We start from the raw sequence: 16917 nt of genomic DNA on the forward strand, positions 1-16917 counted from the left end.
AGGGTATAATTATTGATAAAAAGACAAGGGGGGCGACTTTTTGCCAAGTTAATATTAACCCTCTTGCTAACCATCTGCTGTTCTTAATAATTGAAGGGACCCACGAATGTAGCGGGAAAACGCCAGATTTTAACACTGTACCCGCCCCCCTTATCACCAGCCCTCTCACTACGTGCTGCTCTATCAAGGTTACAAAACCCACTAGTATCAGAATTGACCCCGTTCTTTGTACCACAAAATATTTTACACAGGGCTCAGGACTATAGTGACCATCAGGGTTTATAATTACAAGAAATCCATACAGATTTAGCTCTAAACCGAGTCACACCCCTACTATCTCTTCTCTTCTAACCCTAAGAATTGTCCCGATCAATATTACCCCTAATCTCACTAATTTTATAGGTCTTACCACAAAGCTTACCATTTCAAGTAAAGGTTACTTATAACACTTGAAAATCATAGGTCTTCTGTCCTTAATTAGACTACTTTACTCAGACTAGTAAGCGCTTGGAATCGCTTTGGTACTTGATTTCAAATCAAAACTGTTTAACTAGTCTGTATGACTCCTATTTTTAACCTTTTAAATGGTCAGGAATCTTATATCAGGACGGAGCATGCTCTTCTTGAATGTACGCATACCACGAAGGCTTTGCGTCTGGGTACTTAAACGTATAGACGTCCCCGTCTCATATTTTGAACCACCACATGTATAACCATCCTCCAAACCACACATATACTAAACATCATAATGCTACCCATACCACATCTACGAAGTGTCAGTACCAAATGCAAGCCTCAAAACCAAAGTGCCGTTGACTGGAAAACTCCCACCGCCATAGTCGGACTAACCTCACCATTAGTCAAAGAGTCCCCACAACTACGTGCATTCCATGAAACCCAGTTAGTAAATAAAACACTCTTCCATACACCCTATCTGCAATAGTGTATGAGTTTCAGTAGTATTCTCGAAGTTGCACTAGGAAGAACACAGTCCCACATAAAATTGTTACCACTAGGCCAATAAATGGCCCAACATCATAATCCTTCAAACGCATTCTCTTATGGGCTTGAGTTACGAATAACCCCCTCCTAATTAAAAGACCTGTCTCGAACAGCCTTGTCGACGACGGGTTTGGCGTGCGGATCCCTGGAGGGGGTCATCGCATCCCTAGTTCACACGAGGGTCTTAAGGCATTATGGAAGAAAGTCCAAAAAAAAGAAAAGAAGAACATTACTTCAGACAGAATAAAAAGGGCAACTCCATCACGAAATCTCTTGATTACGAAGCGAGTATGAAACCCAATATCTCCCTCACGAATTAAGTCTCGCCATCATCTAAAAGTTCTCAATAGTATACACCCCAACCTCATTCCTATTAATAGAAATCTGGGAGTTCGATGCAGTCACAAAATTAACCCTACCGCTATTCCGTTTGCCGAGATAGCCACAAAAAAGGGCCACGGACTTGGACCTGGTACATAGTAACGAGAATAAGGATTACGATTCATTGTTTAGGGTATAAACATAAACATAAAGTTCAGCGGTATCCAATGAGCCGCCAGAACAAAAACATCACAAACTCTTCTCAAGTTTAAGGACTCCCTGTGTGACACCCCCTTCCCGTGACAACAACTTCCATATAGGTATAGTCTAAAACATGCCCTAATAAAGCTTATCAGACCCAGGATAAGCAGGAACACTCCACTTATTCACCCTCCCACGCCGAAAACGAGGATTTCCCCAAATAAGTTTAGACTAGGAGGGGCTGCTATGTTGCTTGATCTTAACAGGAAACACATTAAGACTAGACTTGGGCAGACTAACAAGCCCCCTTTATTTATTACTAGCAGACGCGAGTGCCTCATCTTATAGATAGCATTCACATACCTGAACAAACCTGATGAACACAACCCATGCCCGATCATAATAATAATGGCCCCCACTACCCCTAATACCGTGTTGCTAAGCACTCCTAATAGCACAAGCCTCATATGCGCTACAGAGGAATATGCTACCAAACATTTTAGGTCCACTTGCCGTACACACGCTAATCCTGCGTAGACACCTCCTGCCAAGTTCACCACTAGTAGCAGCACAAAAAAAAACGCTTCTAAGCCTTATTTGTATAACTATTATAAATCGAAGCAGCCCGTACCCTCCTAATTTTAGTACCACCCCGGCCAATAGCATCGAACCGGCTACTGGGGCCTCTACGTGAGCCTTAGGTAGTCACAGGTGAAATGGATATATTGGTAGCTTGATAAGAAACCCTAGAATGTATAGCCATCACAATCTCATTCCCCTTTTTTTTACTAGCCTTACCACAGAACTTATCCTCCTCCTCAACCCTCTAATATAGAGTTCTCTTACCCCCCATAAGAAAAAAAGAGATCCGAACACCGTATAGATTACTATATACCCCCCTGCCTGTAAACGCTCTGGCTGATAGCCTCAGCCTACAATTAATAACAACAGAGGGGCTAGCACACTTTCAAAAAAAAAAAAAAAAAGAAAGAACCTCCTCACCCTGAATCTTATCACTAAAATTAGGCTGATTCTGATAATTATTAAATTAAATCTTGCTTTCCGGTGGATCTTAACCCTCCTTAGGTAGGAAAGAATTGCTACAAATAGAGTTAGTGTAACCATTAACCCTATTACAAAGTCTGTGGTGTACAACCCGTTCAACTCTACCCCCCCTATCGCGACTCTTGTGGCGCCCATACTTAGAATAGTTAGAACGCTTAACCCAATGACACTCATATTTAGGTTTTTTATAATAATCAATGCAATAAGTCTAATTGCCAACCTTTTAACCATAAGTAAGACAGACTTTATCTGACACATTCAGTGTAAATGAATTATACTAGTTTATATTATCTTACATACACCCTAACTAGAACTACTACACACACACTAGCCATAAGTATGACACATAGAAGAACAGTCCAACACAAACTCATTAACTTATCATAACGTAAACGAGGTAAAGAAGCACGAATAACCACAAAGAAGACCGCAAAAGCCATCATAAAGACCCCGATCAACGCTTCATTTCCCCCGAAAAATATCGCCGCCCTTATAACCCTTCTGAGAAGAATACTAGAGTACTCCGCAATAAATATAACTGCAAACCCCCCTCCGCTGTACTCCACGTTGTATCCTGACACTAATTCCGACTCTCCTTCCACAAAATCAAATGGCGCCCGATTAGTTTCAGCTAGCATACACAGCATTCAGACAACTATAACTACGCACAAAGGAAAAAAGAAAAAAAAGGACCTTTGTTGGAACACCCTAATTTCTTGAAACATAAACACACCCGAGCACAGCACCACACAAAAGAAGATAAATCCTATAGGGATCTCATAAGAAATTCTTTGCGCCATCGCACGAACTGCACCTAGCAAAGAGTATTTAGAGTTAGAAGCCCATCCGGATATTATTACCCCGTAAACCCTGACTCTAGTAATAACTATAAACAGAATCACCCCGAAAACATAAAACACTTCAGCCGACTTATACGGGTATAAAAGCCATCCAAGTAAACTGATAGTTAATATTAGTGCAGGAGCCAAAATGAAGGGCCCTACGTTAGCACGTGTAGGCACAATAAACTCTTTACATAACAACTTACCTGCGTCACTAAAAGGCTGCAAGATCCCTATATAACTCACCTTGGATGGACCCTTTCGGATTATAATGATAGCCAAAATTTTACGTTCCAACAAAGTATAGAAGCCCACAGCGAGAAGCACCCCTACAAAAGGGATAACACCAACAACCACGCCTACTCAGTCCACCAGTGCAGCCTTAGTCGACCCCAAGGGAGTAAAAGAGTCCGCTGACACTTGACAAAGGCTTAATAGGATAGAGGCTCCAAAGAAAACAGCTACTCTCCTTAGAGTCTTAAATAGACACTCGACACTAACCATAATGAGACTGGGCTTAGCTTTGTAATTCACACACAAACAAGAGTATATCTTATAAGACGAGCTTAAATCGTATGCATTAGGTCTGCCAGCTTGTGCCATGAAAGCAAGTATATATACTTATGAATTGATCCTAAATCAAACGCATTAGCTCTGCCAGCTCTCACAAAGATAAGAGCCACTACTCACGGCGCCTTAGGGGCATGAGCCCTATATCCTAATATTAGACCACCTTATCACTAAAAGCTACTTGCCCATTGTACAAGTTCATTAAATTAAAAGTTTAACGCTTCTTAAAAGCTTTAGCTTATTTTTTATTTTAGTTAAGAGCTTCCAACCATATGACAAAATATTTCTCAGGAATAAACTCAATCACAATCGGTATAAATCTATGGTTAACCCCGCAAATTTCAGAACACTGCCCGTAAATAATTCTACACTGGGAAGCTTTTATAGGAAGCCGATTAATTCGACCTGGGATGGCATCTACTTTAATTAGTAACTTAGGGAGTGCAAACGAATGGAGCACATCAGACCTTCTTACAAAAGCAGTTATTTGCACATCTGCTGGAGCCACCATCCGGTTATCAACATCCAACAAACGATACCCTCCTTTTCTAAATGTCTCCTGCTGGTCTTCTATGTAAGAATCAATTGTATAACACGAAATTCTTTCAGCGCTTTCTCTAGAGCTTGGAGTGTCTAAATTGCGACAAAATTCGTAAGATCAGTACCATTGTTTCCCAATCGCCTTAAAATTTCACCGGGGCCGTTTTACTTCTTCTATATAATATAGGTTAATTATAGAAGGAAACCACAACCCTACTAACATCAACATTGGCACAATAGTCCATCAAAATTCTAATCGTTGACGGTTCAAGAAATGGCGATAAGAAAATTTAGTAAGAAGGATTACGCATCCTATATATATAACAAAGACCAACACAGCCACTGCTACTATCATCACAAAACCATGGTACCGGAACAGGTCTTTCCCTAGTTCCCCATGGACAATATCACCAAAATATCGACTCCCGTAAAAAGACATATTTATATTTTTCTACACTTATTAGCCCACTCACGTGCGCTACTTTCGCGATTTACTAATTTTAATAACTTGAAATAAGCTAAAAACTTAAACCATTTCAGGTCTACAGGACGACTCCTACAGAATTTAGGGTATTCAAGCAGCTTGTCCCACACCCACAAAGAAAGAGGGTTTAATAACAACCTAGAGAAATAAATGACTGAAAGACACTGCCCCAAAATGATATAAGGCTCCCGCACTGGGCGAGCACCAATCCATGTTAACCTAATAAACCTACCAACCAACACTCAAAACACTACTTGATTAAACGGGTAAAAACATAAACTTCGATACTTACCTCTGTGAAGACTAGGAATTAGGTATAATACTACAATCGACAAAAACATAACATATACCCCCCCCGCTTTATGAGGAATTGAACGAAGGATTGCATAAGCAAACATAAAATACCACTCAGGCTGAACATGGATTGGCGTTTTTATAGGATTAGCAGGCCAATAGTTTAAATGATTCCCTAACAGCTCAGGATCCACACACACTAAATATATAAAAAAGAACCTAAAGCAAACATAACCAAAAAGATCTTTAATAGTATAGAAGGGGTGGAAGGGCACACACATAGTACCTCTTTCAATACCCAAAGGGTTATTACTCCCTTTCTCATGTAAAAAAAACAGGTGTAAAAAAACAACCGCCACTATCACAAACGGTAAGAGAAAGTGTAAAGTATAAAACCGCTTTAGAGTTGCATTACACACGGTCCAACCCCCTCATACATAGCGGAGCATACTCTCTCCTACTACGGGGATCACTCTAAGTATATTAGTAATAACAGTAGCCCCCCAATATGACATTTGCCCCCAAGGCAAAGTGTAACCGAGGAAAGCCTCCGCCATAGTTAACAAAAACAAATGCACCCCAAAATACCACACTGTCTTATCTAAATAAGACCCATAATACAGCCCACGAGCAATGTGCGCATAAATACAGATAAAAAACATAGAGGACCCATTTGCATGAATATTACGCAACATTCATCCTTTTTCCACATTACGCATAATATGTACTACAGAATCGAATGCCATGTCTTCATGAGCAGTATAATGAGTTGACAATAAAAGACCCCTTAGAAGTTGGATAATTAGGCACAAGCCTAGTATAGAGCCAAACCTTCACCAAGCGTTTAAGTTTACAGGACAAGGCAAATCATAGAACCTGTCATTCATAATCTTCACCAACTTATTAGTACTTCGTCACGGACCAACCCTCTTAGCGTGTTAATATTATTCACAGTATTGTTACCAACCATCTCATAAGAAAGGCCTACACCTTGTTTATGAGTTTACAGCTCACCACCTCTTCCTCGGCCACCTCATGAATTTTTGTTATATATACAGGCACAAACCCCCCGCACACCGCATTTTTTTATGAGTACACATAAGCTTGGACCCCCCTTTTTACACCTCTGAAGACACCCAAAGTGTTAAGTGTCCAACTTTGTTTTTGCTCCATTTTTACTTTATTTTTAATTAGACTTAAAGCGACCAACAACTTACGCTTCAAAAATTTTTTTATTTTTAAGATACACGCCTCGTTTTCGAACCGAAAACCACATGAGCAACCAGAGCTGGGGTAAATGAGGAAATAAACGTCTCAAATCCCCATTATCCTACAGCTTACAATTAGCTATAGAGCCCAAGTAACTTAGAATTTAAGGGTCAAATTCACCACTTTCTCTGCCAATAATTAGGTTGAATCTCATGTGGTCCTGAAGAATGCTTACTCCCCGCAAAGGCTTTGTAGCCTTTCAAGCATACACTAAAACCAAGTTAATTAGGTGTAAGGAGACCCGTATTGACCAGTTTTTAAATAGACCATAACAGCCTAACAATAAACGAATTAACTGTAATTTTGCTTATCTTATGGATTATTTTAATAAATTATAACTATTAATACACCAATAAACTTTAACTATGAGCATTAATAACTACTGACCCCGTCTTTACTAACATCAGGAACACTGTCTTCTTCACTTACAACCACATTTCTCTGCTCGACTGGCTGACAGACATTAGCTGGGACTTCAGGCTCCACAACAGCTATTTGTTCTTCTAAAGGAACATAGCCACCCTCAGCATGGGGGCCCCCTTCCTCCTGATTATCAGGAACAACTTCAGCGACACCATTCACAACAGCATCTCCAACAGCTGAAATAGTTTCAGGTAATGGGAGCACCCTAACAGTGTCACCCCCTCCGCCCTGACATAAGTCCCCTCCTCCAACGTCTATTCTAAACACTCAGTTTTTATATGAAAAAAAACCATCTCACACACCCCTTAACAGTAAGCCTTTTTTTGCAGCAAACCCCTGCCTAAGCCACTCTCATACAGCCTCTCTAGTGCCCAACACATTCAACAATCTATCACTAAGCAACACACTCATTTACATAAAAAGAACCCTTTTTATAAGTTAATCAGCCTATTATACAATATTATTTATGTCATTACAGATCCGTCACAAAGTATTGCTTTAGCTAAAAACTCGCTCGCTTAAAAGAGACCTTAAAGCTATGCATAAGCTTTTGGGTTAACAAACCCAAAAACTTCAATTAAAATAAAGCTTCGCAGGGTCTTGTTGCTCTTCTTTTACACACAGGCCTCTTCGCTTTACCCTTATGCAAGAAGTACTAAAATTTATTTGCCCCACTTTACTTCAAGTAAGCTTTTTATGAGGCAATCGTGTGCATTTCTTTAGAAAGATAAATTCTAAAAAACCTCAGTGAGATGAGCCTAAAACTAATTAACTCCTCTTAAATTGTTTATAAAGAAAAGCTTTAACTTTTTCTTTAGGAATCAAAGTCCTACGTACTATAATACTTCTTTATAACACCTCAGAGCAATAAACTACTTTTGAGCTTAGCTTCATCAAAGCAACTGGGCCATCCCCCCACGTACAACTAAGCTAGGAAGAATTTGTAGCTCTCAGTTATATTAACATTAGCAACTAAACACACAACTTAAGAGACAGGCTATCTGGCTTGAGAATAAGAATCTTATACCCTAAGCAAATTACTGGGATTTTCAATTAACAGCTCAACATTCTAGCTTAATTTATTCACCCAGCGTACACTAATTTCATTAAAATTTTTGCCCAGAAGGCAAATATAGTAATTATTGCTATGTAACCATCCTATAACCAGCACATTTAACAGCCTAACGCCACGTTTATTTACATAAAAAGGCCCTATACAATATTGTCTATAGCACTCAGATCTGTGACAGAACATTGCTTTGCTTAAAAACCTTTTATACGAAACTAACTCACTTAAAAGGGACCTCAGGACCAGACATAAACTTCATCACTTGTAGTCTTTGTAAGTTTATAACCCACCTAACCCCCTTTTAGGCGTGTTAATATTACATACTATTGTTAACACTTACTTTTTAAGACGCTCACAACCTTGTTTACAAGCTCACGCTTCTACGTTTCACAATTTTATTTAGCTTCATTTTGTTGCTGCACACCACATTTTTGTCACCTCTATTTAACCTGCTTTCCTATTTCCTCCCCTCCAGATCAGCCCCCCCAGGCATTAGTGTGTCATTTTGATTTTATTTTATTTTTGATTTACTTTTTTGCTTAGACTTTAAGTGACCCATGAATTACGCTTTGGGAACTTTCATATGACTTGATTTCTATTTATTTTTTGATTTTAAGATACAGATAGTCTAGTTTTCAAACCCCAAAAAATCACATGAGCAACCAAAATTAGGGCAAACGAAAAAAATTAACACCTTAGATCCATTTCTCCTGCAGTTTACAATTAACCACAGGAAGCAAATAGCTTTAGAATTTAGGTTTAAGTTTGTTTTTTTCTACCACTAATTAGGTTAAGTCTCACATGACTCTGAAAAATGCTTACTCACTGTAAAGGGTTCAAAACCTTATCTACAACAGGTTGTAAAGCATAATCTAAAACAAGTTTGGACAGGTATGGGCATTCGCAACTAGATTTTCAATAAAATACACAATGTCAAGTAAAATTAAGTTTTACTTTGACTTATAAGTTATCTTAACTAAGGGCTTTTTACATGCATCAGCAACAGGGTTTCCGTGTAAAAGGACAGGAGAACAGGCCTTGCGGTCACTGTACCGGCCGGTAACAGGAAATGCGGTACACTATAAAACCTCATTCTTAAGGGTTTCCACAGTGTTTGGTTTTTTTTTGTCTGTTACTAGCACAAATCCATTACACACCGCCTTTTTAGAACCCTTGTTTTATTCTTTAGGTGGGTGATTGCTGCTTTTTGGCTGCATTAATAGACTGTTTTATTTTTTACCTAATTTGCAACCCGTTTTAACCCTATTTTTTAATAAAATAGCAATACTAATTTTAACAAGAACCAACGACACGCCCTACCGCCACTAATTGGCCTTCAGCTTCATAAAAGGCAACCCTTTTTATAAACTAATCAGTTTATTGCGTAGCATTATTTAAGCAATGACAGAGCCAGGGCAAAGCGTTGCTTTAGCGAAAAAGTCCTTTCGTACAAAATTAGCTCATTTTTAAAAGAGGATAGAAACTGAACTAGCTCACGCCGTTCTGAACTCAGCTCATGTTAGATTTTAAAGGGCGAACAGACCCACCATTAGAAGCTTCTACGCCTCTAGGATATCTAAAGCCAACATCGAGGTCGCAATCTTCCCCTCCAATACCATCTTTCGGGAGAAATTGCGCTGTTATCCCTAGAGTAGCTAGCCACACATATAAAGTTAGGAAATACGAGTTAGATTTATATAATAGTGAAAGACTTATTTTCACTGATCTCCCATCAAAATCGTATAAGAGCCAAAAACTCCAATTAAGATAAAGCTTCATAGGGTCTTGTCGTCCTTCTTTTACATAAAGGCCTCTTCACCTTAAAGTTAGTTTAAATTAAATTTTCAGACACAGCACCTTCTTCGTTAACCCTTTCATACCATCCTTCAATTGAAAGGCAAATTATCGCGCTACCTTAGGACGCTCACGTTAACGCCGCCGTTTACAACAAACATTACTCTAGTTGCACTGGGCAGGGACTACCTTTTACTTACATCAAAAGGAAATGTTTTTGTTAAACAGTCGAGAAGTTTAGTTTGCCGAATTCGTTTAAAAACTTTTATTTAGCCTTTAGTTTTTTAAGGTAAAACAAAATAGTAATACCAAATAAATAATATTTTTACTCGTTTTTATCATAGTCACTGGTCCTACAACCATAGGCTTATTTTAAAGTAAATGAATAACCCAATTAATCTTTTTTCCCCATCTGGTTTTAGTTAAAATACACTAATATCTAATAGCCAGTTTAAAGCCTATAGAAACCCAATTTTTTTTTAACATCAATTTTAGTATTTTTCAGCTTAACCCAAAAAATTTTACCCCTTAAATAGTTAAGGAAAATGCTTACACATCTTTTTAAGCCAACCAGATATCTAAAAGCGCGAATAGTATCTAGCCGCTATTCTTTAGTTTAATTAAATCTCTGCCACGATTTCTTAACTCAAAAAAATAACTCTCTTTTATTCGGGAAAATTAAATTCTTAAACTTGTCTTGAAAAACCCTTATGCAAAAGGTACTAAAATTTATTTATACTATTTTAATTCAAGTGCACTTTTCACAAAACAATTATGCACGTCTCTTTAAAAAAGATAAATTATAAAAAGCCTCAGTAAGAGGAATCTAGAACTGACAATTCTAAGTTATATATTAACTACTTTTAACTTATTTATGAAGAAGAAGATTAACTTTTTCTTTAGGAATCAAAGCCCTACTTACTACAATTTTTCTTTATAACGCTTCGAAGTTCTAAGTGCCAAAAAACTACTTTTGAACTTTGCTTCATCAAAGCAACTGGATCATCCCCCACGTGGCACTAAGCTTAGGCCTAACTAGACTATGGAGAATTTGCAGTTCTCAGTTATATTAACATTAACTACTAAGCACAACTTAAGAGAAATACTATCTGACTTAAGAATGAAAATCTTATGTTTTCCCTAAACTACTTAAGCAAGCCAAAGCAAATTACTGCGATTTTGAATTAACAGCTCAACGTTTTAGCTTAAACTATTTGGCCAGCATACACTAATTTCATTAGAACTTTTGCTTGGAAGGCAAATATAATATTATTTACTATATATGCATATTATAGCCTAGCAGCAACTTCCGTTACTGCTACCTTGTTACGACTTTTCACAGGTTTCCCCGCGAGCGACGGGCGATTAGTACTCATCTGATTGTATTCAGGGTAATTTTATTTTTAACCCTTACTTACAAGTCCTTCTTCAAAGGCAAGTTTTCTTATCTTATTTGTCTACTTAGTTGAGCTACCTTTTAGTAGCTCAATCTTTGAATTATTGCTTAAGTTACATCTGTATCCCAGATTAACCTTGTCATAAGCTGCATGTCAATCTGAATTATTTTTGAAGTTGTGCTACATGGGCATATAGCCAATTCTAGTAGCTGCACCTAACTAAAAGTAACTTACCTTACCGAACTCAGCAAGTAAAATAAGAGTTAGCTTCAGTAATAACCAAAAATTTTACCCGGACACTCACCATATTAGAGTAAACAACCATACACACGCACTAATAAGACAAGGCTCAAATGTAGGTGGGTTATCCTTTAACACCCAGGATCCCCTGTTTTCTATCTCAGACACCGCCTATTTATTTCTCTTTGACAACCAAATGTTTAGTTAAGAGGAACTTTTGTTTTAAACTATGGATAACAGGGTATCTAATCCTGGTTTCACTTCATAGATTCGTTAGAAGCTCACTAAAACTTTAGGAATATAACCACAAAAAACCGTTAACATTACACTGCACCTATAGTTTTTTTATAGTTTTATAACACAACATTGACTCTAACCAATCCGCTTAAATTTATATTCGAACTGAATCTAACCGCGGCTGCTGGCATTCATCAATTGACCCCGAATTTGTCAAAAAGCTGGGTTAAAGTTTCCTTTATTAACCAATTTTCCCCACTGATGTTGAACTTGCACTTAATTTGTTCAAGCCCGCATTTAGAATCATGAGAAGCATTTTGCCCATAAATTTAGGGCCATAATCAAACCCTCCTACAGATTTGACACAAGGTACTAAAGTATCCATCTTCCTCATTTTCAATGAGACGCTTTAATTAAGCTACTGTATCTTCTATTTTAGGTTTATTTTACTCTTCGTAAAGGCACCATGGTTTTTATGCACAAATACGACACCACTAATATTACAAACAGTAACACACCAGCTATTAGGATATATAACCTTAACCCGCTTCTTTCAGCCATGAAACTTAGAAACAAAGACCCGCTAATTTCTCTGTACTCGTAATTCATAAGACCCATAAGGACCGCTCTGGCACAACACCTTCTGACGAGAACCATAAACTCTAGATTAAAACGATACACTTCATTGGGGTAGATCCTTAAAACATACAAGAACAGGACTATTACACCCCTAACGTAAGTTAGGAACAATAAGAACCCTAACAACCTTCTAACCTCCAGTGCAACCTCCACACATGCAATTATAGACCCCCTCAATAGCACTAGCCCTAAAGAAATAGGTTGCTTGGCAATTAAGACAATCGAAAACACAGCCATCAAAATTACACATATGACTATAACTCTCATTATATAAACATAATTAAGCTTACGCCCCCCGCTACCACCAGCCCTCATACTACCAGCTGGTAGGTAAAATAATTTTTCTGAACAATTTCATTCAAACAGCTGAGTTGACCTAGTCCCTTATGGGCACCTTGAGGGCCCAATAGCTCTAGTCAACCTTGATCCAGACTTTGAGCTACCATCCTGGACCCCTTAAAGAAGGCCATTTTTCTGGGGTGGGAGGTTAGCCTCTCTATGAGCCACATTCTCAAAAAGAATCTTAATAGTTTGGCTGACGACCAAGGCTTAGACCCTAATTTTCTAAGCACTCCTCATCACAAAATTAACCCTACAAAGGGAATAAGAAATACTCTGACTCTCTCATATTTCTCAAGAACTACTACAAACCCAAACCTCTCTATTTTCCTCCCTAATACCCCTCCTAAGATAATAGCCCCAATATACAGGCTAAGAAAAGGAGTTTGTATATTTAAGTGCTCATTAATCCGCAAACTTCTGCTATTAACGTAATTAGACCCAAGTATTACTCTAAATACAATCCGTGCCCTATAAAAAGAAGTGAAGATTAAACCTGTTAGCTCTAATAAATAGCACCCATAAGTTATTCTTCTGTCTATCATTCTTAGCTCAATTATTAGGTCTTTAGAGAAAAACCCTCTTATAAACGGGGCCCCTCTCAAGGACACAATTGCAACCGTTATTGCACCCATTCTTACCGGTAATCCTTGCCACAAGCTTCTTAACCCCCGGATATCTTGGATTCTTTGGTTTCTATGAATAACACCCCCTGCGCCTAGAAACAACAAAGCTTTAAATACCGCATGGGTTACTAAATGAAAAAAAGCTACAGACGGAAGAAGGATTGAAATCGAGAATATTATTAACCTTAACTGCCTCAAAGTCGAGAGTGCGATTACCTTTTTTAGGTCAAACGCAAACACAGCCCTTGACCCCGCTAATATTAGAGTAAATAGTCTTAAGACTATAAGTATTTGAGTCACAAAGGGATTAGCTCTGATAATATAAAAAGAGCGAAGAATCAAATAAACCCCAGCTGTCACCAATGTCGAAGAATGCACCAAAGAGGAGACCGGTGTGGGTGCCGCCATGGCAGCAGGTAGCCATGCGCAAAACGGCATTTGTGCGCTTTTAGTTATACCTGCAAGAACTACCACAAACCCTAAATTAACCCATGTCTGCACTGGGTGGTATATATAAATTAACCACCCCCCTTCTCTTAAAAAAATAGAAACTCTAAAAAGTACAAAAACATCCCCAATTCGATTAGTCAAAGCTGTCAACATAGCCGCAGATAACCTCTTATTGTTCTGGTAATAAGCCACTAATAGGAATGAGGTGAGCCCTAGCCCGTCTCAACCAATTAAAAGTATTACTAAATTAGGAACTAAGATTATAAACACTATAGACAGCACAAACAACCATACTAATCCCATAAACCGCTTGTAGTATGGCTCTCCAGCTATATACCACTTGCAGTAGGTTGCTACACTTCCTCTAATTACCAAAACCGTCCCAACAAAGACTATTCTTACGCTATCTAGTAGAACTCTGAAGCTAAATGAGAGACAATTACTCTCTCAAACAGTAACTTCCAATAAATAAGCTTTTCCAAAGGTCCTCCCTCTAAGAATAAATAAGTATCCAATCAGAATCAGTAAAAGTAACCCTAAGTTACTTTTTAATTGTATGATACTATTTTTACGAGCCATCTCTTAGTAACCTTGACATCAAATCGTCTCCGCATAGTCGCATCACCATAACCAGAAGGGCCAAGCAAATTCTGGCTTCGCAAACAGCTAAACATAGAATTAGTAAAATTAACCAAAACTGATTTATTAGAAACACATGGGTTACAAACAATAAGCCTAGTCTTATTATTTCAAGCCCTACAAATAAACACAAAAGGTGTTTGTTTATACGGAAGATTACAAAACAGCCTATACTTATTAAGAAAACTCCTAGGAATTTTATTCAAATCATAGCTTTAAAACACATAGTTTTCTACGACTTACAAGGCCGTCGCTTCAGCAAAGCTTTTAAAACTACCTACCTTCTATGATCCTCCGTATAGAGACACAATAAGACACAAAAAATATAACACTGAATACACGCGATTGCAACTTCAGCGGCTCCAAAAACACCTCCGCCCATTATTAACCCTTTAATACCCCCAACTCCTGTAAGCAGCCTTCTGCTATTTAACCAGCTAACTACTAACTCTCTCCTGCATATAGTTAGAATTACTTTACCAGCTCCCAGATTTAGTGTCAGACGTAAAACTAATGTTAAAGGGCGAAGTATGCCACTAATTAGCTCAACCACTACTATAAAAGGCACAAGGATTAACGGGCAACCTGTTGGAACGAGACTCATCAACCCCTGCTCAAATCTGCATAAAAGACTAGATAAAACTAAACAAGTTCAAATAGACAAAGCAAAGGAGAACCCGAACACAAACTGCCCTCTTACAGGGAAAAAGAATGGAAAGTTTCCAGACAGATTTAGTATCAGAATTATCATGAACAGACCCCTTATTACTAGAGGAAACCCAGATAGCTTTAGTCCCTTTCCGTTCAATCGAATCATCGAATAAGTAAAGGATAGCACCAAACTCCGAAAAGAGCTCGTACTTCTACCCTTAGTGTACACGTCTCTAAATAGCACGGTTATTGGCACTATAGAAGACAGCAACCATAACGGCATAGACAACCAAATTAAGTTATAGCTGTGAGCATCAAATCTAGAAAAAACATCTATTAACATGACTTTAAATTATTGATTACGCGATTTCTTATAAATATAAGTGATACACGTGTTATAAGGGTTAGTTCACACAAATGGCAATTGGCTATAAACATGCTTCCTTCCTGGATAAAGGTCTCGGGTACCTGCTCAGTCTATTTCACCACATAAACCCCCACTAAATACAACCCCTCGCTGGCTTACTAGAGCCTCTCATAGAAGGAACTTAAAATATATTAGAGACCCAAAAGACACAGCGGACCCATAAGAAGACACCCAATGTCAGTGAGCATAAATATCAGCGTAGTCTATATACCGTCGAGGCATTCCTCTTAGGCCTAAGAAATGCTGAGGAAAGAAGGTAGTATTTACCCCAAAAAATATTGCTATAAAATGGGCTTTCCTCCATTTCTTATTAAAGCATACTCCAACAAAATTTGGCAACCAATGGTTAAGACCACAGAACACCCCAAACACCGCCCCTATTCTTAGCACATAATGGAAATGAGCCACCACATAATATGTGTCGTGTAGAGACACATCCATAGAAGCCCTAGACAGTAAGACCCCCTGTTAGCCCTCCCACGGTGAATAAAAACAGAAACCCAGTACTTCAGTAGGCGGCAGGCTTTATTTTGAATTTTCTTCCTGCTATAGTTGCCAGTCATCTGAATACTTTCACCCCTGTTGGAACAGCGATTACTATAGTTGCGGTAGAAAAATAGCCTCGAGTATCAACATTAAGACCTACGGTAAACATGTGGTGAGCCCACACCATACACCCTAACCCTCCAATTCCGATTATTGCGTATACTATCCCAATTAGACCAAAAACCGCTTCTTTTCCAGAGCAATGCATAATTACTTTTGATATCACACCAAAGGCAGGTAGAATAAGAATATACACTTCCGGATGCCCAAAAAAATCAAAACAAATGTTGGAACAAAACGGGGTCCCCCCCTCCTGCGGGATCGAAAAAAGTTGTGTTAAAGTTTCGGTCAAACAAGATTATTGTGATGCCCCCTCCTAGAACCGGAATTGAAATAATTAAAAGAACTGCAGTAACTCTAATCCTTAAAACATAAAGCTCCGCTCGTTCTCCTTTCATTTCTAACACTGGCATATTTTTATTGGTCCTAGCAAAGTTAATAGCCCCCACTAGAGAGCTGAGCCCAGCTAGATGTAGTGACACAATAAGAACATCCATCCTAGGGCCCCTATGATAGGGGTACACAGATAAAGGGGGGTAAATAGTTCATCCAGCACCAACTCCTTTATCCGTTCTAAAGGACAGTATTAGTAAATATAGTGCATTAGGAGATAGTCAATAACTTAAGTTGTTTATTCGCGGGTAAATTATATCTTTACCTCCTACTAGCAGAGGAATCAACCAATTACCGAAAGCTCCAATTAAGATAGGTATCACAGCAAAAAAAATTATTATTAAGGCATGCGTTGTAACCACCACATTATAGAATCAATCTCTTTTTAAGAACACTGCT

The 16917-nt window shown here is 38.4% G+C and overlaps 3 pseudogenes; all 3 read right to left on the reverse strand.

Annotated features, from left to right (window-relative positions):
* Nucleotides 1–1511: 1511 nt before the first annotated feature.
* LOC134703074 (NADH-ubiquinone oxidoreductase chain 4-like) lies at nt 1512–2820 on the reverse strand (annotated as a pseudogene).
* Nucleotides 2821–2876: 56 nt separating this feature from the next.
* LOC134703075 (NADH-ubiquinone oxidoreductase chain 1-like) lies at nt 2877–4034 on the reverse strand (annotated as a pseudogene).
* An 11410-nt stretch (nt 4035–15444) lies between these two features.
* LOC134703073 (cytochrome c oxidase subunit 1-like) lies at nt 15445–16808 on the reverse strand (annotated as a pseudogene).
* Nucleotides 16809–16917: the final 109 nt, after the last annotated feature.

Source organism: Mytilus trossulus, unplaced genomic scaffold (assembly GCF_036588685.1).
Source record: "Mytilus trossulus isolate FHL-02 unplaced genomic scaffold, PNRI_Mtr1.1.1.hap1 h1tg000825l__unscaffolded, whole genome shotgun sequence".
Taxonomy (NCBI): Eukaryota; Metazoa; Mollusca; class Bivalvia; order Mytilida; family Mytilidae; genus Mytilus; species Mytilus trossulus.